This window comes from Eubalaena glacialis, chromosome 1, assembly GCF_028564815.1.
Source record: "Eubalaena glacialis isolate mEubGla1 chromosome 1, mEubGla1.1.hap2.+ XY, whole genome shotgun sequence".
In the NCBI taxonomy this organism is placed as follows: Eukaryota; Metazoa; Chordata; class Mammalia; order Artiodactyla; family Balaenidae; genus Eubalaena; species Eubalaena glacialis.
Window position 1 is genome coordinate 173,823,412 of NC_083716.1, and position 24,711 is coordinate 173,848,122.

General features: G+C 40.1%; 1 protein-coding gene across 4 annotated transcripts in view; it reads right to left on the reverse strand.

Moving 5' to 3' along the window:
• GALNT3 (polypeptide N-acetylgalactosaminyltransferase 3) overlaps window positions 1-21,340 on the reverse strand; it is a 44,839-nt gene extending 23,499 nt beyond the window's left edge. Inside the window, exon 1 of one of the 4 annotated variants that reach the window (XM_061184632.1) lies at window positions 20,661-20,919. The gene's annotated coding sequence lies outside the window, so the exon portion shown is untranslated. Of the gene's footprint in view, window positions 1-20,596; window positions 20,921-20,968 lie in introns of those variants that run through there. The other 3 variants (XM_061184624.1, XM_061184603.1, XM_061184613.1) reach the window with 3 other exon arrangements.
• Between the last annotated feature and the right edge of the window lie 3,371 nt (window positions 21,341-24,711).

A 24,711-nucleotide genomic window follows, 5' to 3' on the forward strand; every position in this document is an offset into this window, starting at 1 on the left:
TCTTACCCTTGAGAGATGTTAACTGTTTGACAGTGGTTGATATTTAAAAGTAAACTTCACGAGACCTAGTCCAATGGGCTTTAGTGCAAACCAGAAATGAACTTTGGCAGAGAATCCAATAGGCTAGTTGTAGTCATGCCCCCAAGATCCTAGGGCTTAGGATTCAGGACACTTTCAGACTAACGGGGCAACAATGATCTAAGAGGTTCCAGGGAGCTAAGGATGGCCAAAATGTTGAGTTTTCATAGGATAATGGTTTCCCAACCTATGAAATACAACCTGATCACCTTTCTCTCTTCTAATGGCCTCATTAGTTCCACCCTTCTTTCTAATTCCCCACCCTACCCACAAATATGATTTCTGGCGTAAAATATTCATGCTTGACAACAGATAAATAGATATAAATTAACCTATGTTCATCCTCCTTTCTGTCTCTGAGACAACCATCAAAAATCCTCTTCTCCAGTGCTATTTAGTGATACTAAATTTCTTCAGTAGCCAGGATAAGCTAGATTAGGAATTTGAGAAGGAATGAGCTGGTCTCCTTAGAATGTTTTAACACAACATAGAACAGGAAAGAGTCCTGGGAAAGTATAGAGTAGAAGGAGATGACAGAACGAGATCTTTCTCTTTTTAAAAAAAAAAATTAATTAATTAATTTATTTATTGGCTGCATTGGGTCTTCATTGCTGCACGAGGGCTTTCTCTAGTTGCAGCAAGCTGGGGCTACTCTTCGTTGCGGTGTGTGGGCTTCTCATTGCGGTGGCTTCTCTTTTTTGCTGAGCACGTGCTCTAGGGCACGCAGGCTTCAGTAGTTGTGGCTCGTGGGCTCTAGAGCGCAGGCTCAGTAGTTGTGGCTCACAGGCTTAGTTGCTCCGCGGCTTGTGGGATCTTCCTGGACCAGGGATCGAACCCATGTTCCCTGCATTGCCAGGCAGATTCTTAACCACTGCACCACCAGGGAAGCCCCAGAATGAGATCCTTCTACAGTAGTGATGGGTTTTCCAAAACATTTTATGCCAGAAATCATATCTGTGGGTAGGATGGGGAATTGGAAAGAAGGATTGAATTAATGAGGCCAGTGGAAGAGAGTTCTTTTTTAAGGATGCATTATAAACTAAAGGAGTTCATCAATAGGGTAGTAATCCTATACTGTGTGCATGTTTACCTATTTAAGGGAGTCACTCAGTTAGGTTTTAGTATAGGATATCTCTAATGAGAGAGTCAAGACAAGCTCATAAAGGACATGAATAGTATCTCCCTTACTCATGGTTGTTTTTTTTGGCACTTACCACAATGTTGGTGACTTAATGGGTACCCAATAAATGTTTGTTGACTAGAAAAGGGATGAAAGAAGACCAAGATTTCATTTACTATCAGAAATAACAGAAATAGTTAACTTTTGTTAAATGTTGATTAGGTCCCTGATACTTTAACACTTACTACATAAGTTCTCTTTTAGTCTTTCCAACAATCTTGCAAAGTTTATGTTATTCCCATTTTACTGACAAACATTGAGAGCCAAATAGACTGAGTGGCTTGGCCAAGGTCATTCAGTTTAAGTGGAAAACCAGCATTTCCTCAACTGTATTCCAACTCAGGTCTGATGTAAAATCCTGAGATTTTCACTGAAGTTGTCTGAAGTAAGGTCTTTATAAAGGAGTCAAGAATCGATGCTATAAATGTAAGGAAGTAACGGGAAAACCTAGGAGAAAAAAACTACAGATAGCCTCACATCACCTCAAGTGAGGTTTTCTGGACAAATGAGTTAAAAAAAAAAAACTATTTTCAGAGCATGTTTTTGGAAATAAAGATCGAGGAGGATGAGACTGTAGATTTTGACAATGGCGGGTTAAAAACTGAAACTGCTTAGTGGTAGAGTCTACTAAAGTAGGAACATGATGCTTTGCTTTTTTCAGATTATTTCTAAGGGAACAATTTTCTTTTATTGATTGCTGATCAGTGGAAGATTCCAACATAGATCCCCCAGGGACTGTGTATGACTTTTCTTTGCTGCTAATGTACAATATCAGCCTTCCATTAATGATAAATTACACTCAACATTAAGCATCTCCATCAGTGGTCTTCAACTCTGGATACACATGAGCAGAAAGCTCTTTAAAACTGCAGTGCCTTAGGCCCCATCTCTACAGAATTCGATTTTACTTATTTTTATTATTTTTATTCATTTATTTTTGACAATCGTGGCTTTTATTGAGAGGAAGGAACTACAGCTGTTTGGATCACTATGTATTATTAAAAAGAGACTTTTTAAAACTTTTTTTATAGCTTTACTGAAGTGTACATGATGCACAAGTTGTACACATTTAAAGTATATAATTATTTTTGTTGTTCTAGGGATGGGGCTTAGGCCCTGCTTTTGTTGTTATTTTCAACTCTCCATATAATTCTAAAGGGTGGCAAGGGTTAAGCATCACTGGTTCAGGTAACAGGACTTTGGGCAAAATTAGCACCTGATAAGAAAAGGACTGCATCTGGATCTAGAGACTGTCATACAGAGTGAAGTAAGTCAGAAAGAGAAAAACAAATATCGTATATTAACGCATGTATGTGAAACCTAGAAAGGTGCTACAGATGAACCGGTTTGCAGGGCAGAAATTGAGACACAGATGTAGAGAACAAACGTATGGACACCAAGGAGGGAAAGCGGTGGGGGGTGGGGGTGGTGGTGTGATGAATTGGGCGATTGGGATTGACGTGTATATACTGATGTGTATAAAATGGATGACTAATAAGAAACTGCCGTATAAAAAAAAAATTAAATTAAAAATTAAAAATAAAAGAAAAGGACTGCATCTAACCAAAGGCAACCACATTATTAATTTCTAATACTCCAAAGACAGGTTTTCAAAATAAACTCTTGATGTAAATTAAGCAAGTTATTTTGACACGGAGGGATAAGATAAAAAATCCAAAGCAAGAATGATCCAAGGATTCCTGAAAAGTCTAAGGGATTAACTGCTGATATAAATGAGGCATTGAGGTTATATTCCAAATTATGATGTTCTAAAATCATTTTTAAAATATTTTATTCCCATCATAAACATGGAAAAACTGAGACTCTAAACAATAAAAGACATAATCCGAATTAATTAATTAATGAGATAATCCTAATTAATTAACTAGGATTCTTTATTTCTATTCCTGGGAATAATACCATGTTCCTAGACCACACTACTTGCCAAACTTGAAGACCAATATAAAAACAGCAGACAGAGAAAAACAAATACCGTATGCTAACACATATATATTAATCTAAAAAAAAAATGGTCATGAAGAACCTAGGGGCAGGACGGGAATAAAGACGCAGACCTACTAGAGAATGGACTTGAGGACACGGGGAGGGGGAAGGGTAAGCTGGGACAAAGTGAGAGAGTGGCATGGACATATATACACTACCAAATGTAAAACCGATAGCTAGTGGGAAGCAGCCGCATAGCACAGGGAGATCAACTCGGTGCTTTGTGACCACCTAGAGGGGTGGGATAGGGAGGGTGGGAGGGAGGGAGACGCAAGGGGGAAGAGATATGGGGATATATGTATATGTATATGTATAGCTGATTCACTTTGTTATAAAGCAGAAACTAACACACCATTGTAAAGCAATTATACTCCAATAAAGATGTTAAAAAGAAGAAAAAAAAACAGCCAGCGAAACAAAGCAAATCTCTCCAAAACCAACTTCTAATTGGATTATTATGTTTGAGAATTAAAAGAAAAAACTCAGCACAACAGCAAGCTCAGGATATTTGCACATTAGAAATGTTGTATTTGCACATTAGAAATGATTAGCAGACAAAGGGTTTGTTCCTCTTGTACTCTTTCTAAAATCTTTAAACACACCTATCCAAAATGGTCAATTGCTAATTATAAAAGATCACATTCGCAGAAGAAGAGAAGGGAATACCATGAAATAGTTGTTTAAAACTAGAAAAAAAAAATTAAAATTCGGAGATTTTCTAAATTCCAAATCCCTATAAATGTCTAATGTTAGAAAAAAATTAAAATTCAGAGAACATCTGGTCTTAAAAAATATTACTCTATATCTTAGTATATATGTAGACATTACAAAAAGGCATTAATAATAAATAAAGATATCCACAAAATGATACTTTGAAAGGTTAAAACAATATGCACAATTCTAACAGTCTGTGAGACTGGGTTAAAATCAGTGAATTGTTCTCAGGAGTAAAAATATGCTTCCATCTGAACAGAAAAAAAACAAAGTCTCATAAATTAAAATAATATAACTACAAAACTGTGCTTCCAGGTATCTGGACCATGGCTTCTTAAACTATGATGTGGCAATAAATCATCTGGGGATATTGTTTAAACGAAGATTCAGGTGGGAAAACATCAAGATAAGATCCATCATCCATCATTATAGTCATGATTGTCCCTCCACGTGAAAAAGCACACACTGCAAGATTAGCTGTTAGTTTAATTTTTAAATTCCACCTAAAAAAATCTTCTAAAGCAGTTAAACGTAGAACTTCATAACTGCACATGAGAGTAACATTTACTAAAATAAGCGGACAGTGGTTCTTTCCATTTCTTGTTTCTGTGTTTGTGACAATAAACCTTTACAACTCCAGGGATTTAAGGTCTGGTTCCAGTTGAATGTAATTGGCACAAAGCCTAATTGTTATATGAGACTTGCTTACAACTTGAGTTAAAGCGTGCTGTAAAGAGTTAAGAATAACTACACAAAGCAAGAAATTACAAAATTACACCCTCAAATCACAGTGTAGATTGTAGATTAACAAAAGTACACTACTGTGAATTAATACTCATTGGATCTTTCCTACGTATTATCATCTGGATTTTCTAACTGAATTTAAAGACAAAACAAAACAAAACTTGTCCTGATAATAAACCCTTAAGTGCTTGGGCAGAAATTTTAAGTGCCCCTCATCTGCTGATGAAAATGTTAGGGAATGGAGGTGTGGTAGGAAGTCATTTCTGTTTGTATTTATTGGTGGAATCAAATTTCATGGTGATTTGCTACTGTGGTTTGTTAGTTTTGATTATGTTTTAGTCCACGTTCACATCCTCGCCAACAATTCTGAGAGGAAGTAACTTCCGGATGTATGACAAGTGACAGACACTGATGCAAGGCAAACCGCATTGAGAAAGCCACACACAGCGGACATACCTCAAAGATCCCAGCTAAAGATCAAATAAAGCTGCTCTGGGTGGCTGGAAAATGCCACCAGCAGCCAACTAAATGCATGAAATTGTCATAAAGTAGGATGACTTTTGTCATAAAGTAGGACGACTTCTGAACCTAGGTATCTTCAGGTTATGAGACAAAAAGCCTAGTGACAGATTTGACTTCCAGCAACTGTAAGGCACAGGTTAATAAGGAAAAGGGCATGGTCTGACATCCAACTTCTCGGCCACACCTGGTCAGATAAATATCTCCATTAACTTTATCTTAGGTGAAAGGCTGTAGACAGGATCTTGATTTGTGGACCAGCCAATCTATCTTTACAGTTTGGAACAAACAAGTAATTACAGAGCTACACTTACCCATGGGGGTAACAGGGTAGGTGGGGAGGGAGGCTCACATACTATCTCCTGCCACATCTGCACCTATGAATGAATTTCACATAACACATAAAAGATATACTATATTATTTACAGCATACTAGAGGGTAGAGGAATTTTTCCTCTACTGGAGTGATTCCAGGGGTTCCACGGATTGTCCACTTAACTGATTATTCCCCCAGGCAGAAGCAATGCATTTTGAAAGATCTGTCCGTCTAACTATTTACCTTGAAACATAGTTGATGGCTTTGGGATTAGCCATCCCAAAGAAACTACATAGTGATTTGAACAAGGAAAGTTTTATCTACTATTAAGAGAGGACTGGAGTAACAGGGCATTGGCTAGTAAGAGTTAACAGGAATGCTAAAGAACACAGGAGTGGTAGATATAAGGGGCAACCGGCACCCCTAAGGCTGAGATGAAGACCCAAGGAAGAACCATCCCCTCTTGAGGGCTGAGATCCAGAGATCTTAATGGAGATGGCAGAGCACTGGCTCCCTGATGGTGGAAGAGTCACAGAGATGCCTCACTGGTGATACTCCCTCTGGATCCTGGAAGAAGCCATTCAGAGAGAGGTGTCAAACCCTGGAACTTGCTAGGTGCTGAGGAAAACTGCTGGCTGCTGATGGAGTTGAAAAGCTTTCCTCTGTAGGAGTCTAGTGCACTTTCATGTGCATCTTGGGCCAGTGTAGCTCCAGGCTGGTACCTGAGATAAAAGCTGGGCAGCGGGTTCCCTAGACACCCAGTGCTGTGGGGCTCCCAGTGTGTACATGCGAAGGGCTAAAGAAAGAGTATGGGGAGCAGTGACCTCGGCTGGGAATAGGTCCATGATGTCTGTGGCTCCAGCCAGTACACAAGTCAATCTCTGGAGAAAGTGCAGGGGGGCAAGAAGGTGCCAACTCCAGAGAAAGCTGTGCCATGCAGTTACCTAGCACTGGAGAAAACCATGTGGGGCAGTAGAGGAAAAGTATGCCCAGCAAGAACCTGGCTAGTGAGCCACCCTGAAACCAAGAAGAGAAGCTCCTTCTACCTTCAGTGTCCCTCCAGTGTCCTCTACTGAAAAGGCTCAGGAGAAATATTTACAGGGCCCAGCTCCATCATTACAAGCAGGCAAACAGAATGACTTTGGAGCTGAGAGAAAATAAAGTGATAAGCAGCACAGTCTGCCCTTTTGATGACTCAGCCTCTCTGCCACACATCTGAACTCCTGGACAATAACAAGGTAATTGTTATTTACTATCTCCTGCCACATCTACACCTATGAATGAATTTATATTCCACCTAACAAGACGGAAGCATCCTTCTCACCAGTGAAGGGGAGACCTCAAAATGAGGAGACACAGAGCGCCAACAGCCATTGTATGCATTGTTGTGACTATGTGAATTACTTCTCAAATTCTGTCACAGTTCCACCTAATATTCTGTCACCTAAAGACTAAACTGTAACCTCTAACAACTTCTATGTAATATTTTTTTAAAAAGAAAATGGGGGGACTTCCCTGGTGGTCCAGTGGTTACGAATCCACCTGCCAATGCAGGGGACATGGGTTCGAGCCCTGGTCCGGGAAGATCCCACATGCCACGGGGCAACTAAGCCCGTGCGCCACAACTTCTGAGTCCGCGCTCTAGAGCCTGCAAACTGCAACTACTGAAGCCTGCGTGCCTAGAGCACGTGCTCGCAACAAGAGAAGCCACCTCAATGAGAAGCCTGCGCACCGCAACGAAGAGTAGCCCCTGCTCGCCACAACTAGAGAAAGCCTGCGTGCAGCAATGAAGACCCAGTGCAGCCAAAAAAAAAAAAAAGAAAATGGGAAGAAAAGAATAAAATTAGTAGCATATACAAATAAACACATACATATAAAAAGCAAAGGAAAAATGTGCAAAGTTACTACAATCCTCATTTATCTAATTGGCCACAAGGCCATAACTGATATCTATGTCTTCCTTCTTCCACTACCCATTCTGAATTTACCCTGTCCTCAGGCATTCCGTGCTGTTGACGTTGGCAGAAAAGGCAAATCCATATCCAGAATATTTGTCTATTTTAATGAGGAAAAATCTGCTCCCTCAATGATGGAAAATGTCATATACAATCAACCTGCCACCCAGTGGCTGGCTGGTGCCTGTAGGCACTCAATGTTGGCTTCTCATTGACTAGGAGGAACTCAGCAGTAGTGCTAGCAAGGTCAATTTTAGAAAGAAGAAGTCCACATTGCTTAACCCATGCACACATAGCCTCCATTTCTGCCACCATGGCCACTATTCGTGGCCTCACTGAATAAGCACTGGAGTGGCCGGGAGAAAGGCTGACTGACATCCACAGAGTGTGTAATTTTGCCCACTTGATTATTAAGAGCAGTAGATGTCTTATGGTAGGCATTAAGATGGGACATGAATTTCTTCAGGGTCTACTCTTTTTGAAAGGTTCATCCTCATACCTCTTCCTCAAAATTCCTTGTCACCAATCTTCCAACTCTGTTCCTCCCAAGTCCCTGACCATACAGTCAAACCATTAGGAACTGCCCATGGCCCATTATATATCTTTACTTCTGGCCCTCTCTCATTCCAGATATTGTATACAAATCATATCTACTATTCAAATTCTGCTGACTGGGAGAATTTTCCTTCACTGTCCTTCACGATTGCTCATGGGGTAGGGCTATAGTGTTGCAGCTGTCCACTCTTGAATGGTACCAGCATAACCTGTAGACTCCTCTGTAAACCAGGCTTGAGGTTTTTCTTCTTCTATCAGCTAGACTAAGGAAATACTCAAGAGGCCAAAGGCATGGGTTGGAGGAAAAGAGGCAATACAACAGGAGTTGCTATCAAAGGAGTCTGAGTCATTTGCTCGTACAACTTACTTGTACTTTCCAGAGCTGCCCAAGCTCTGTCTCTTACATACTACTGGGGCCCAGGGCAGGCCTCCCCCAAAATATGCCTCAATGGTATACATCCGATGCAAGAAGGACACTTTGACCTTCCTGTCTCCCAGAAAGCAGGAAATAAATCTCTCATGTGAACAGCGCACTCCCTGCATCTGGAGGTAGAAGGACACCTTTATCGCCAGAGACAGGGAATTTGGGGCCAAGAAGCCTGTATTTAAAAAAAAAATAAGCACTTTGTTACTTCTTTAATTTACTACTCCAAGCCCAAACTCTGTTTAGATTCTTCACTAACTAAGCACCCAAAGCCTAAGTTTCTTTGTCCTGTCAATTCCTCACAAATTTATTGTTTGTCTAAAAAGCATAAAAGCTGCCTGCTCTGGCCACTTCTTAGGTCTCATTTGTTATGAGAACTCCATGCACACGAATTAAAATGTGTTTCTTTTATTCCTGTTAATCTCTCTCGTGTCAGTTTTATTATTAGCCCAGCCACAGAACTCAAGAGGAGTAGAGGGGGATATTTCCCCCTCCCCAACAATACCATGTCCACTTGTTGGCAGACTGCTGCTGGGCATGGCCAACCTTGTGGCCAGGTAGGTCAGACAACACCCAGTTAATGATGAGAAGCCTGGTCCACATGATAAACTGACACCCCATGGTCATGTATTCAGGATCTACCTGGTAGCAAGCCAAAAGCAGTTTGTCAAAGGGTGAATAGTTAGCTGAAGAAGTCAGAGATTTTCTTCAATATCTCAGAGATCTGCATTGTGATTCTGCTATTGGTTCTTGCCAGAGGCTCTGTGCAGCATCCCTATTTGCTACAGGCACTTAGAGAATCATTGAATCTGCTATATCTTAAAGCCAAATTGGTAGCACAGCATGCACTGTGTCCTGGACTTGCTGCACAGCCTTCTCTTGCTCTGATCATCATTCAAAACTAGCAGCCCTATGGGTTACTCTGTAGATAGGTTGAAGGGGCATGTTCAAATGTAGAATATGTCACCTCCAAAATCCAAAAGGGTCTTTTGAGCATAGGGACCACTGAATATCCAGAAATGTTACTGAAGTGCTCTTGAATTTTTGTGGGGCTGGATTATTACCCTTTGGTTCTCATATGCTTTACTAAGACATCTAAAGTACTTGCTACTTTCTGCTCACTGGATACAATCAACATGATATCATCAATAGTAGACCAGTGTGATGTTTTGTGGAATGTTGGGATGATTAAGATTTCTAGAACAGAAGAACTAACTAACTAACTAACTAACCCTGAGGCAAAACTGTGACAATATATGGTTGGCCCTGCTAAATAAGAGCAAATTGCTTTTAAAGAGGGGATATATGTATACGTGTAACTGATTCACTTTTTGTTGTACAGCAGAAACTAACACAACATTGTAAAGCAACTATACTCCAATAATAATTAATTTTTTAAAAAGGCAAATTGCTTTTGGTAGTCCTGGTAAATTCATGAAGTCAATAGCGCACACCAAAAGCCAGGGGCTGTGTTGATTTGATCAAGTAAAGACATTGTATCTGGGTCAGCAACTACAGTTGATCCTTGGACAACATGGCTTTGAACTACATGAGTCCACTTACACGTGTATTTTTTCAATAGTAAATACTACAGTATTATGTGATGTGAGTTTGGTTGAATCTGCAGATGCAGAGCTGCCAATACAGAGAAACTACATAGTTGGAGGGCCGACTATAAATTATATTCAGATTTTCAACTGCTCGGAGGGTTGGTGCCCCTAATCCCCACATTGTTCAAAGGTCAGCTGTATAGTATTTGGAATCAGCCAATGATTAGGTTTATGATAGTCCAGTCATTCTCTAAGATCCATCCAACTTCTACACAGGCCAAATAAGTGAGGTAAATGGAGACATGACAAACATCACAAGTCTTATTTCAAATCTCTGATGGTGGCATTAATCTCATCAATTCCCTCCAGGATATGGCATTACTTCTGATCTACTGTCTTAGAAGGGAGAAGTTCTAAGGTCTTCCACTTAGCTCTCCTTCCACAATGGTCCTAGATCCATGATCTAGAGAGCAAATATAGGGATTCTGCCAGTTATCTTGTATGTCTATTCCAATCATACTTTAAGGAACTGGTGAAATAAGCACAGAGTGGATCTTCTGACCACCTGGGCACACTGTGAGTCAGGCTTGAGCTAAGACTCCATCTATTCCTTGGCCACTCTAAGTCCCCATTTTGACTGGTGGACCACAAGGATATTTTGGGTCCTCAGGAATAAAGTATGAAAGGTCTGATTATTTCCTTTTCCCCAAAGTACAATCTAACAAATGGCTACAGGTCCCTTTGGGGAAGGCTTAAAGGAGGGTTTATGGTGTATGCTTGAGGCAGTGACGCAGTGTTCTTCCTCAAGGGGAACAGGCCTCCACTTCAATCAAATGGCTCTGGATCTGTGAACTGATTTGGGTTTGGAAACTGGATGAAAGGTCATGACTCTCAACTGTGGCAACTAAAGTCAACTTTTTTGCTACCAGACCTAGACTTTTTCCTGTTATATACACAAAGTGACACTGGAGACTGCCATCTATTTCATTCATTACCTGCCACGAGAAGTCTGCTGATGAATTTACCTTAGACTTTACCCACAGAACCATCTGCGGGCGAATGCCTTCTGATTACACCTATGTCCCTGCTTTCCATTATTGTACAGGTAACCTACTTCATCTGTGTTAGTTAAGTGCTGCCACTTGGTTTCTGCTACTATGGGATCCCACCATCTCCACTGAAATCAGGGAGCCAATCTCAATGGGCTACCAAGGAGAGCAGCTACAGAATTTTTTCACCAATACAGGGGCTCCCTCATTGTTTTTTCTCAATACTTTAATGAAGGAAGTGTGTACTGGGCCTTGTCATGGAATATAGTTGGAAGATGGGTGTGCAAGTTGCATACAATAAATCCAGTCAAACATTCCTTTTTTGAAGGAGTCCCAAAACTCACTAGTAGTAGACAATGTCTGTCCACTTATTCTCCTTTTGAGGCCTCATAGCATTAAGGGATAGGGGAGCAGGGGAGTAGGATTGCTTGCTCAAATTGCTATCACTTTGCATTCACCTTTCTATAGGTTTATGCACAGCTCATTGAGTAAATGCTCATTCTCCACCTCTCAACTTGCATTCCCCTCTAGAATGTGTCAGCAAACTTTCTGTAAAGAGCCAAATAGTAAATATTTTTTGCTCTGTGGGCCATATGGTCTCTATTGCAACTGCTCAACTCATTTTTGTGGTGCAAAAGCAGCTATAGACAATACATAAATGAAAAGACATAGCTGGTTCTAATAAAATTTTGTTTACAAAAACAGGTGGTAGACTGAATTTGGCCTAAGGGCCAATCCCCAGTCTAGAAATTCAAAAAGACTCCCATCTCAACATTTATATATTTCCCTTACTTATCCCTTCTCCATTAGCTGCCACATCTCCAGATGTAAAAGAACAAAATATATTCTCCACAAATCCATAACATTATTTTTTAATTTATGCACAAAAGCAATGTCTGCCTTTAAGATTAGGGTAGACATGTGCCTAATTTGAAGCACACAATATCCCGCCACTGATCCAGTTACCATCTGAAATTTCTGCATTACCCACTCCCCATGGTTAAAGTATGAAAAGACCCTTTTAGTATATGTTTCAGTTGGAAATAAACCAATGTCAGGCTAAACTTTAATTTTTCTTTCAACAGCCGGCCTCAAGTAGGATAATTTTCATCAGGACCATACCTAGACAATTACCACACACTGAGGCCTATGAGACACATGCTGAATGCCAAGCTCCACATAGGGAAGGGAGGGGTACCTAATTCTGTGGGATTTGTACTTAATTCTTTAGGCAAAGGGGAGAGGACTTAATGGATTTTAAGCAGGGTGATGACCTAATCAGAACTGAAATTTAGAATGATTGTTCTTGAAGCTGTGCTGAATATGGATTTTTTTTCCTGGGGGGAGGGGGGTGGGAAGACCAGAGAGGAGGCTAGAGGCGATTAGGAAACTATTAAGAGCAATCCAGGTGAGAGACGAGTAGAAGGGGTGTGGAGGCTTGGGATAGGATTCGGAAGGTAGAGTTAGCTGAACTCAACAAATAAATCAATGTGGAGGCTGGGAATTCTGTTAAATTATAAAGTGTGTTAAATATGGGTTCTTGACTTGTTGAAAAAGACCAGCTAATGACATGCTCTCTACTCTGGATTATCTGCAGAGGTAGGCCTGGAGCTAAAATAATGGAGCAAGAAGCCATGAACACTAAAGGAGGTGATGACAAAGTTCAAAAAGATGGGTCATTTCTGAAAAAACAAAGGTCATGGTCAAAAGCTCAAAGACAACAATTTGCATTAGAAACCCTCTCTGCACTATTAATTGTCCTCCAGAAGGGCCCACTTACTACCAGGTGTTCTTTTACCCTTTACTCTTATCCCATTTGACGCAGAATTATCAAACATGCAAGGTCTCACACTACTCCAGTCTCCGTCAAGGTATCAATCAGGTATGAGAATAACTTCTAGAAATTTATCCCACTGATATGCTAGTACTCAAGTGAAATGACAACGTGTAAGTTTGCACATTAAAGCATTTTTTTGTTAATATCAAAAGGTTGAAACAGCCTACAACTCTACCAAAAGGGAACTAGATAAATAAATTATGATAGAGTCCTATGATGGAATAGTATGCCAAGTTAAAAACAAAGAAGCAACTTTATATGCTGATATGGTGTTAATTCCATAATAATTAAATTTTAAAAAGCAAGATTTATTTGCATTTCAAAAACAGAGAAAATATATACATATTGTTTTTGTTAAAAAAAAAAAAAGCATTGGCTGCCTCCATAGAGGAAAACGGTGTATCAGAGGGCAACAGCGAAAGGAAAAGGGCTACTGGGGGCGGGGGGGGGGGGGAGGGGGGTGTTCCATACACATTAGGGAGTAAATAAACACCAGAAGTCAACGTATCTAAGAAATACAAACTCCGTCAGAAATGTCAGCAAAGAAAAATCCCAAACAATTGCTGTGGAACAGGACTAGAAAGCAATAGTCCAAATAGAAACAAGAGAACAGAGAGCTCCAGGAAGGGACCCATAAATCTGATAGGTCTGATTATGTGGAAAAATCTTACTGAGAAAGGGTTGGATTATATAGAAATAGAAATTCATATATAGAAAAACTAAGCACATTCTTTTTTCTTAAGTGAGTTTATTATTAACTCCACGATTTAAAAAAATTCTACAAGTAAGGAACCATGTTCATAATACATGTGCTTGGCTCAGCAGTGAACAAGATTTACACAATAATAAATACATACTAAAATGCAAACGAAATGTGGGAATTATATTGCGACATCTATTGGGAAGTCAAGAAAGGGAGGGCAAGGGGTATGTGTGTGAAAAAGCTTAATATTTATCTACCATAATGGACAGTCAGTAGGTAATGTCAAATATTGAGACATTAAGAAATAGCAGTATAAGCATATTATTTCAAAAGGTAAATATGGAAAGAAACATCTAAAAGAGGTGAAAGTGGTTGCCTTTACGTAGCAGGACTGGGGAAGATGAGGGTTGAGTGGATTTCTGTTGCTGTTGTAAAATGTTTAATAGTCTTACTTAATTTTATTTACATATAAGTCAGGGGGAAGTACAGGATTTGGAATGAGACTGCTTAGATTTGAATCTTGGCTCTGACATTTCACTAGCCTTGTAGATAGAACCAAATTACTTACTCTTTCAATTTTCCTATCTCTAAAGTAGGGGAAAAATAATATGCACCTCATAGAGCAGCTTTGAAAATTAAATGATTAATTCATGTAAGTTGTTTAAAACATGCCTGGCACATAACTGCTCAGTAGTAAAACAGTAACTAAGGACTAATACTTCTTAAGACAATAAATATTAACTACTGTTACTTGATAAAAATATAAAGGTGTTAATAACTAAAATATTTTTTAAACATATGAGCCACATTTTAAAGTCTGCTCCTTTTGTGAGGAAACTTTTTTTTTTTTTTTAAGTTAATACTCCCAGGTACTAAGTAGGACTTTATTTCTTTAGGCTACAATCTTCACTTTAATCCATAGTTGGAAGGGGGAGAAGACCCATGAAAAATTCCAGTCATAGTAAGAGCTAAAATTGGAATCTGAAGATAAATTTTAGTTAGATTGGCCAAAATGGGAGGGAAGAGAGTTCCAGGCAGGGAGAATGACGCTTACAGAGACCTAGAGGCAGGAGGAACTTGGCAATAAAAAAAAGGCTAATAGAACTAGAACAGAGAGTGATGATGCGAGAGGTGTGCTCTGGGCAGGAACTAAATCATGCCAGGCCTTTAGGCCACGTTAAGGAGTTTGACTTATCCTGTTAAGCAGGGGGTAACAAGACCAAATATTTTGAGAAGATCCCTCTGGGTGCAGTGTGAAGAGTCAATTAGAAAGAAGTTCAGATAGGCAACAGGGAGGACCTTGCGAAAGTCCAGGCAAAAGATGATGATAGTGCTAGGAATAGAGAAAAGTAAATGGATTTGAGAAATATTAATTAAGAGGTAAAACTGACAGAACTTGGAGAAGGGAGACTCCTAGGAAGGAATCTTTTGCCTTTTTTTTTTTTGGTCTAGTCTAATTAATTTATATTCTTCAGGTAAAAGCTGACCTCCTAAACTTCTCACCAATACTAATGTACTCAATTGTAGAATATTTGCAAACAAAAGCTGTAAGACATTTCAATCACAAAGTTAACTTTTCACTTCTAAATGGTAAAACCCAAATCTTGGAACAGAGGCACAAAAATAACATCACAAAGGAATGAGATGGAAATAACAGCAACCTAAATTAAATAGTCTAATTAATTAAGTACAGTGAAACAAGTTTCCTACTTCCCAGTTTCTGCAGTTGCTGCCCATAAAAAAGGCAAATATACTGCTGCCCAATGCCTCTCCCCTTCCTGTGCCACTTTTACTCTAATATTTTTACTCTACAATAGTCTTAGAGGAAAGAGAAATTTTATATGCTCCACAAATAATCTACAAGTTGTGTGTGTGTACACAGGTGAAAAAGCAGACTGTATTATATCACATATGTAAGTCACATGATAAAAGGATACCCCACCCAGCTCAGGTGTATGTGGAGGAACGTTGGTTGGGTTGTGCAGTGCCCTCAATGAGATGAGACCTCAGTTGACTCTTAAGAACCGGAAAAAGTTATAAAGATAAGAGGAAAGGAGCTCTCAGCAGTGGAGAGTAACAACAACAACAATAGAAAAAAACAATGAAATCTGTTGCTGGAATAAAAAATTTTGGTTTATGGAGTATAAATCCGTAGTTAAACAAGGGTCATATACTGTGGGACCATTTTAAGGGCCATAGGTTCTCTATCCTGTGAGCTATGAAAAGTCACTACATGACTTGAAGCAGAGGAGAGAGAAGTTCAGGTTTACATTTTTAAAGAGATCCATCACCTCAGGGGTTCTGCTGAGGATGGATTTAAGCTTAACACTATCCACTGAGATATCAGGGAGCAGGTGACTGTGGTACCAAAGTCAAAAGTTGATGAAACCCTGAACTAGGGCAGTAGAAGTAGGAGAGGAATTTGTGAAAGTAGGTGGAAAACCTTGAGCAGATCCGGTGATCTGATAGTTGTGGAAGTTAAGAAAAGAGTAAAACATGACCTCTGGATTTCTGGCATGACACCTGGATGGTAGTACAGATCCATTACCCATTCTCCAACATCCCAGGAGCCTAATGTGTTTCAAAATTCAGAATATTTTGGATGTTAGAAAGGAGATATGGTTTACACACCCAATATAAGAGTGTACCCCCCAGCAGGGCCTGGGACGGTACCATGTAATCAAACACAGAACTATTTCTGCAGCAAGACACATCCTCCAAGCAGAGTAGATGATAAATAGCTTCCTGACAGTTCTCTCAGGTTTTACAGCAAATGCATTCAAGTTTTGCTGAAAAATGAGTTAACCAAAAAAATTTTTGCTATCAGAGATTTTTTGGTTTTGGAATTGTGGATAAGAAACGGTAAATGTACTAATACTCATAAATAAAATACAGGAAGTAAAACATTGTTTTTTGTTGTTGTTGTCGCTGTTTTGATGGGATAAAGTTTCTGGTTTACACATGTAAAATCTCAGGTAATTATGACATCTTAAAGATGTCCAGCAGGCAATGGGATACATGAGATGAACAACCTAGTTTGGGCAGTTTGAAATAATTATAGGGAAAAAAGTGTAGCTGGGAAAATAATCTCTATTTAGTGCCAAAAAATATGAGCCCAACCCAGAGAATGACTGAAGGAGACTTCATCTAATTGCCAGTAGTCACTAATGACCTAGAATTCAGAGTCCTACTTGTCTCTGCTTTGCCATAAGTTAATGCACTTTGGTCTTTTGCCTTTCCTGGCATTGATTTGAATTCACTGTTGCTATTGGCAGTATATTAATTGTGTTAAGATTACCCAAATCATATAAAACTAATTATTCTGATACTAACTAGATGCATAATTAGATAGGTGATTGAAAATACTTCCTTCTCAATCAGATTTTATAATCATAAAAGATCTGGCATACCAAATGTATTTTTACACTTTATGGACCAGAAAATTGAATATGTCTGAAGATGATTTGGGCATTGATCATTTCCAAAATATTAAATACATCAATATTTTCTTTTGGAGAAAAATTCCTTTTACCAGGAATCTGAAGGCATGTTAAAATTAAAAGCTTCTATGGAAGGCTTAATCATCCAATCAGAGCTTCCAAGCCTACATCCCTACAGGTCCTAGGGATCTAATTTCTTAATTTCTCAATCTTTTTTGGGGGGTGAATGGTATGATTCCCACAATATGTCTCATAGTGAAAGAAAAATATATATTAACAGACTACAAACCAAGTAATAAACTTGCCTGTTTAATGATTTTTTTCAGACTCCACCCAGCATTATAACTCAGCCATAAAATTTAGAACTTATAATAGAGCTGGACAGAATTCTTTTTCTCTCTCAAACTTTCACTTGATAATATTTGGTATTATCAAGATTATACTTGGTAACTTCAAAATCCCTTCAGAAAAACCTTTTCAGTTTTTCCTATCCCCAAACATACTACAATATGCTGAGAACCCATTTAAGATACAATAATGTACAATAAGATTTCACACAGTTCTTAATGTTTGAGAGTTTTAGTCTAGCACCAGATCCTAGAGTCTCAAGCCCTCCAATAAATGTTTAATAAGGATTATAGTATAATTTTATATATTTTTAAAAGTACTGTTTGATTTTCTATCCTGTGAATGCATGGGTGTGTGTGTGTGTAAGACACAGTAAACTGGTAGAAAAATCAGCCTTAAAAAAAATGTAAATTCAATAGGATACCGCTATTTTTATTGCAGGTTCCAGCCCACTGTGGTCAGAAAATCGATGAAAATCAATGTAGAGTTTTAAGACCAACGTTTTTTAAAAGTAAATAATAGAGAACATCCATGCTGTAGGATTAAGTATTGTTTTGTAAACCTTGTTTCATTTATATATACACATACTTGAGTGTATTGTGTTGAGGAATAGAATGCATTTCTGAAGATTGCAGTCCAAAAAAAAAAAAAGTTTAAAAAACACTGATGTTAAGGAAGTGTGCTTGCCAACCAAAAATCTAGAGTGTTGCAAATGGAAGGATGACCCTGGGTTGCTGCCTCATAAAATATATTTTAAGCCAATATAATAAAAGATCAGAAGACTAAATTATGTTGTCCGAGTTGACTCAAAAAATTAACTGTGGCTCTGAAATACCAAGAAAGGATTAAAAATCTCAGTCCACATGGCATCTTCTATACACATGTGATCCACAGTGACAGGTGAAGAATGATGGCCTCACTCAGTCTCCCTGGAGTCAGGCATCATCTGGACAAGTAGAAATTAGGGTAAATCAGAGCTGGACAAAGAACAATTGACTATTCTGTAATTACAAAGGCCTTACAAACTATATGAAAGACAACAAGGTAAACATCTTATGATAAATGAGAATGTAGGTGGTGAAAAGTACAGATAACATGAGTCGTGAGTCAAGCCACTCAAATAATAATGCCATGTCTACCACTAACTTGCTGGGTGAACTGAAGTTAGAATATGTCTCTCAGCTTCAGTTTATCACAAACTGGATGGGTTGACTAGATATCCAAAGTGAGAAGGGGATCCTAAGAATGCTAGGGCTAGAAGAGATTCCTGATTTAAGTCCTCATTATCTTAATCTAGGGAAGTATTATTTTTCATATTTTACAGATAGTTTAACTGAGACATCCTATTACTCTAGCTAATGCAAATATGTTAATTTCTCCCTAAAATTAAGGGTAAAGATAATCTAATAACATCTGGCCCAATAATCAGTGAAGATTAAATTAATACCCTACTCTCAGAGAGCAATACCTACACCTAATTTTTAAATAGTATTTAGCACATATATCTCTCCGTATGGAGACAAGATTAAGAGGACAGGTGAGGCTCTTTTAAGAAAAACAGAAAGCACTGGTTAAAGGTACCATAAATAATTATGTCCTATTGTGCTGCGGTTGACTTTTTAACTTTGATTGCACCTTTAAAAAAAACAACTATATGTGTTTCCTAAGGCATTTTATGTTAAGTGTGCAATTTAAAATATATTTTTAAAAATTAGCAAAGATAGTACTAAACAAATATAGGCAGTGAGATTGCCATTTATTATTAAAATTTCTATGTAAAAATGTTAGCTAAAGCAATGCAAAAAGAAAGATGCTTGGTACAAGCTCTTCAGAATGTTTTAACTAATATGTATGCTAGACTTCAGATATTAAAAGTTAAGTTTAAAGAAGTCTATTTGTAGGGTATGACTTTAACCTCATGTATTTTAGACACAAACTCAAAGAAAAATATACAGTAAAAGAAGCAACAGATTTTCCCACAACCAGAAATTCTCAAATAAATGATTTTTTTAACAATACAATTTGAATTTAAATGTCTTCATTATGTGGTATAACTTTTACAGCAAGTTATGTTCACTTAATAAGGTTTTCTGGAAACCAGAAAAATTGGTAGCTCCATGGAGTTCTAAAAACAGAAATAGTTATTTGATAAATTTGAAGTGAGGTGTTTGGATGAATATTTGAGAGAGAAGGAAGTGCTTTGATGGGCTTTGAAAGAAAAGGAAATGAAGTCTAAGGTAAGCACCAGTTTCACCCTCAATTCTTAGGCTTCAGAAAAGCCTAATTAGGCAGGGAAAGGAATTTGGGCCTGGCACACCCAGGTTCAGACGTGGCAGGTTCCTGAAGCAAAGTTTTTTTGAACCTTTGACTCATATGCCACAGGCAGACCAAAGCCGCGATAGGCAGGGCGTTTAGTCAACAGGTCCTTCAACGAGATGGTGTGCGGTTGGTGAGTGGCAGTTAGATTTCCTCCTGCCACGAAGAAAATAACTTCTCGATCAAACCGGAAAGTGGGCGCAGCTCTGGCTTAGGGAGCGCACCCGGAAAAGTACAGAGACCAGAAAAAAAAAGAGAGAGAGCGAGAGAGAGAGAAGGATGTCCGCGTCCCGGCCGCAGAGCGCCTTCCAAACCACTCGGAAACCATTTGAACGGCTCGGGCGGCCGCGGTTTCCAGCCTAGGACGGTCTGGGGTCCGGCTGGGAAAGTTGCCTGGCCAAGCCGTGCCCTTCTCGCCGCGGGCTCGCCCCTCCGGCCCCCGCACCGGGGCGGCAGGAGACCAGCAACCTGTGAGCCCGAGAGGAAGCCCGCAGCCTCGCGCCCGGCCCTGCCCCCCCCACCCCCCCACCCCCCCACCCCCCCACCCCCCCACCCCCCCCCGGCCACCCTCGCAGGGACCAGCTCGGGGCCCCCAGGACTTCGGCCCGGGTCCGGCTCTTCTGAAGCCTCCTTACAGAGACCGACAGGGGGCACTGCGAGTGACAGGCAGGACAGGGCAACCCCCGGAGCGCCACCTCCTCCCCGGTCTCGGGAGTCCCTTTCGGCCTCTCCCGAGGGGCAACTGAAACATCGCTCTCGAGACCATCTCCAACCGGCCACCGGGACCTTCCCCGTCTCTCCGCCACGTGAGCCTCCGCGTCTGTCCGACACCCCCCCCCGACACACACACACACACACACACACCTCCGACGCTGCCCAGGGGCAACGAGTCCCCCGCCCCGACCTGAGCGCCGGCCCGCCGAGTTACCTGGCGGGTGGGCAGGGCAAGGCGGCGGGAAGCGGCGGCCGGACGGGCGCTGGACGTGGGCCGGGCGCCAGGTGCAGGTGGCGGCGGCGGCTCCGGTGTCTGTCGCTACAGTTGCCGATTAGTCCAGCTCCTCCTCCGCCGCCGCCTCCTGCCTTCCCGCTGGGCCTCCGGCGTTGCCAGGGAGAGGCCGAACCGAGACTCGGCTTCCTCTCGGAGTCTCCCAGGTGAGCTCCAGCCTGCGACGTCGGCAGGGGCGAGGCCCCCGTCCCGCGCCTGCGCGCCAGCCTCCCGCCCCGCCCAAGCCCTACCTGAGCGCTCCAGGTGAGGACCGAGGACCGCGCGCGGGGCAAGGGCGCCGTCCCGGGCCGGGCGCGGCCGCTGCGCGGCTCCTCTCTCCGCGGGAGGCGAGGCTGGTTCTCGGCGCGAGGCGAGCCTCAGCCCGTCTGCCCCGGGGAGTCCTGCGCTGACCTGGTGGTAGGGGTCACCTTGTAACCAGAACACGGTCTGGGTCCTTAGGGAACCAGAGGGTCTAGATTTCCCTCACACACACTTCCCTTCCTCTGCGTTTTGCCAAAATGAAGGGGTGCGCTGCCCGGAGATCCGGGGGCCCCGTGCCTCCGAGGACCACCTCATGACGGCAGCAGTGGTTGGCTCGTAGGGTTTCCACGAGCAGGGTTCAGCAGCGTCTGTCACCACTTAGGTTCGTGAGCTATTGGGTGAGCCTCCTTCCCATGCAGTCTTGATTTCATCACTTGACTCACTTCAGCGCAGCTAGTGGTTTCCGTTTCTGCAAGCGCGCGCTCTGGTAGGGGCGCCTCACGTCCAAAGGAGGAGCCTCCCTCTTCCAAAGAAGAGCCTCTGGTATTTGGCAGAGCCTCGCGAATTTGGGGCGCACCACCCCTTCCTGAGTTGCTATCGAAAGGCAAACCAATTCCCAGATGAGAGGGAAAGCAGCGACAATAGAGAAACCCGCGGTCCTTGTTTGAAAAGACACTGTGGTTTCCTAGAGAGGGCTTGCTTCTCCTGCTGGTGTGCTTAAACCCAACATCTATTGGGAAGGTGAGAACGCAGACTCTAAGGAGATGGTGGGGTTTGCCGTTGTTTCTAAGACAAAAAAAATTTTAATTCCCTTCTGTTTGTCTTCCTTCTGCTGTTCTGAACAAACATTGACACACCCGGAACCAGGACTTAAAATGACCTTTCTACTTTCCTATGAACTTATTCATTTATTTGGCTCTATCTTCAATGTTCACAGGAATATAAATACGAAAAGAGCTGCAAATGTTTTAGTGGCATGCTTAATTACATGTTGGCAGATTTTCCATAAACTTTGCCTGTGGCCTTCCTCCTGTATTTTGACACATACTCTTATGGTTCCCATTTATTGGTATATTAGTGTTATGTGTGACCTAAAGTTAAGGTTTGGAAATACTGGTTAGTACAGTATCAACAGGTGTAGCTTTAGGACTCAGCTAGTCTGACATTGGTTTTAGCATCCACAGTACTATTTTATATTACACTCATGAATTGGATTTAAAACTTTAGTTAGTTGTTTGTTTTGTATATTATGGTTACTTTGCAAGCATCAAGGAACTATTATATGTTTATGACATTTTAATATCAGTACTTACCTGCAATTTTTAAGCTCTCCCTCTCTTCCCCTCAAAAGTTCAGGAGCTACTTATGTACATTACCATACCAACTAGATAATATTTGTCCGTAGAGCCGTAGCTAAAAACACTACCTAAATTCCACACCACCCTCCTCTTTCTTAAAAAAATTCTGCCACTTTCTTTGTTGTTTGCTTTTAAATAGAGATTAGAGTGTTAGTCTTTGGGAAATTTGGGAGAAATCCTAAATGTATAACCAAGGAGTATCTGTATCTCTTGTTTTGTACTACTCATCCCTAAATGAAGCAGGAGCCAAAGCCTATCAGATTTTTGATGTCCCACCAAGCAAAGAGCCAGAATTTTCACTGACAGAGCAGAACAGAGCAGATGAATATAGAATAGCAATCTGGAATCCAAGGATTGAAATGCATTGACAGCAAGACTAGTAAAGCCAAATAATAACTGAAACGAGAAGCTAGGGGAGACCTATAAAAAGAGAGAACAAGCAAATAGGACCAAAATGCTGCATGAGTGAAAAAAGAACAGGAAAAATATAAAAATCAGAAATTACTAAAAATTGACTGTCAGTTTTATGATGAAGACAGATAATTTAAATAAGGAAAACAATATTTCTGTGTCTGGCATACCTATTAGCGTTACGTGTACTATTTCATTTCATTCTGAAAGCAAAGTCTTAAAATTAATGAAAGTTATTTACTTAATAATAAAATTAAAATGCTGCAGGCCCAGAGAAAAATATTGTCATGCTGAAATGTTTAATATCCTAAATGCAATCAGTTGAAAGTATCATCCTATTCAAAATTATGGAATAAAGAATTTTTTATAAAGGGGAAATTAGTATTTCATCATAAAATAAAACCAAGGAGACTTAGTGTAGACATGCTTCTCAGAAACAAGCTTATTTTAATACTACATGCTTGGCATAAAATGGCAGTTAAGATAGAAAACCAAACAGATTTTATACAGGAAGGAAGACAGACATTCTCTCTCCCCCCGGCCCCCCGCAGGAAAACACACACACACACACAGACGACTAACCACAAATGCTCATTTATATGGGTTTAAAATAATACTCACTGTTTAATCATTTCTGTTAACATGTAAATTAATGCCAAGACCAGTATCTGACACTCAGTAGGTACTCAATAAATATTTGTTAAATGAATAAATAGATCCATTAAATACCATGAAAAAACCAATATGCAGAGTGTCTTGAGCAGAGTACAAGTCTAATGCTTTAAACAGTATGGAGAAATAATCTGGGCAAGTAAGAGTAATGGACTAGGAATCTGAGGGACAAGCTTCTAATAACAGTAGTTACCAGTTATCATATACTTATGTTTCATAAGGCGCTATGCAAAGAAACTTAACACTCCTATGAGTTACTTCTGGGCTTACATTTTCTCTTCCACAAAATAAGATAATGGTATAATGTGATTGCCAATTCCTTTACACACTGATTCATGTAAATGCCATGATAATTGTCAGGGGAAAAAAAAAAAACCTCTAGATAAAGGAATAGTAATGGAAAACAAATATGAGGATATGTAAATTACTTAACTAAGATTGAAATTTTAATTCAAAAAATTATAATATATAATGTAACTAGTGAAATTGTTCAGATTCACTAAGTCCAACTTTAAATGTTTTGGATTTGTTAATTGTTTAATTTATGGTTACCCAGGGTTTAGCAACTTTAGTTTGAAACGTACTGCCTGATTTAACTTTTAAAAACAATTTTGCCTTATGTGGGAACTGGAGTCTCCAGTTCAGGATCTCAAAGTCACATTGAGAATTTTGGCTCAAAGACTAAACAGATTGAAACAATTTCTACTAAAAGAATTGAAAGGCTATTGATTTAAAAGGAGAATGATGCTGGTATCATAATGAAGAGCCACAAATATGTGGGTATTTTTTTAAAATAATGATTCAGCATAATTCTACATTGTGCTTAAAATATTATGAGTGAAAACATGGATAGATTATTTTTAGTATGAACTCTCTTGGACATTGTCTTGTATGAGGTTTGCTTATGATTTTTTTCCCCTGTAGGCTATCATCAGAACAACCATCTGGGACTTTCCAAGATGTACAAATTTCTATGACAGCACTTACTGACTTAAATTGCAACAGAATTATGTCTTGTTAATCTTGTATCCTTAATGCTTGGCACATAGTAGGTGCTCAATAAATATTTGATGAAATGGATTGAGTAGAGTGCAGAGTTTCAAGCTTTTAAGCATTAGCATAAGAGCAAAAAAAAAAAAAATACTATGCTGAGTCAGGCTATATTCAATCTAGCCAGCTCTAAATTCTGATAGTGGCACCAAAGGATATTCTGTGGGAAAAGATGGAGACAGTCCTGCATGATGTTGACCTCAGAGAAGTACTCCAGGTATCCCTGACTCACTTTTTTCCTC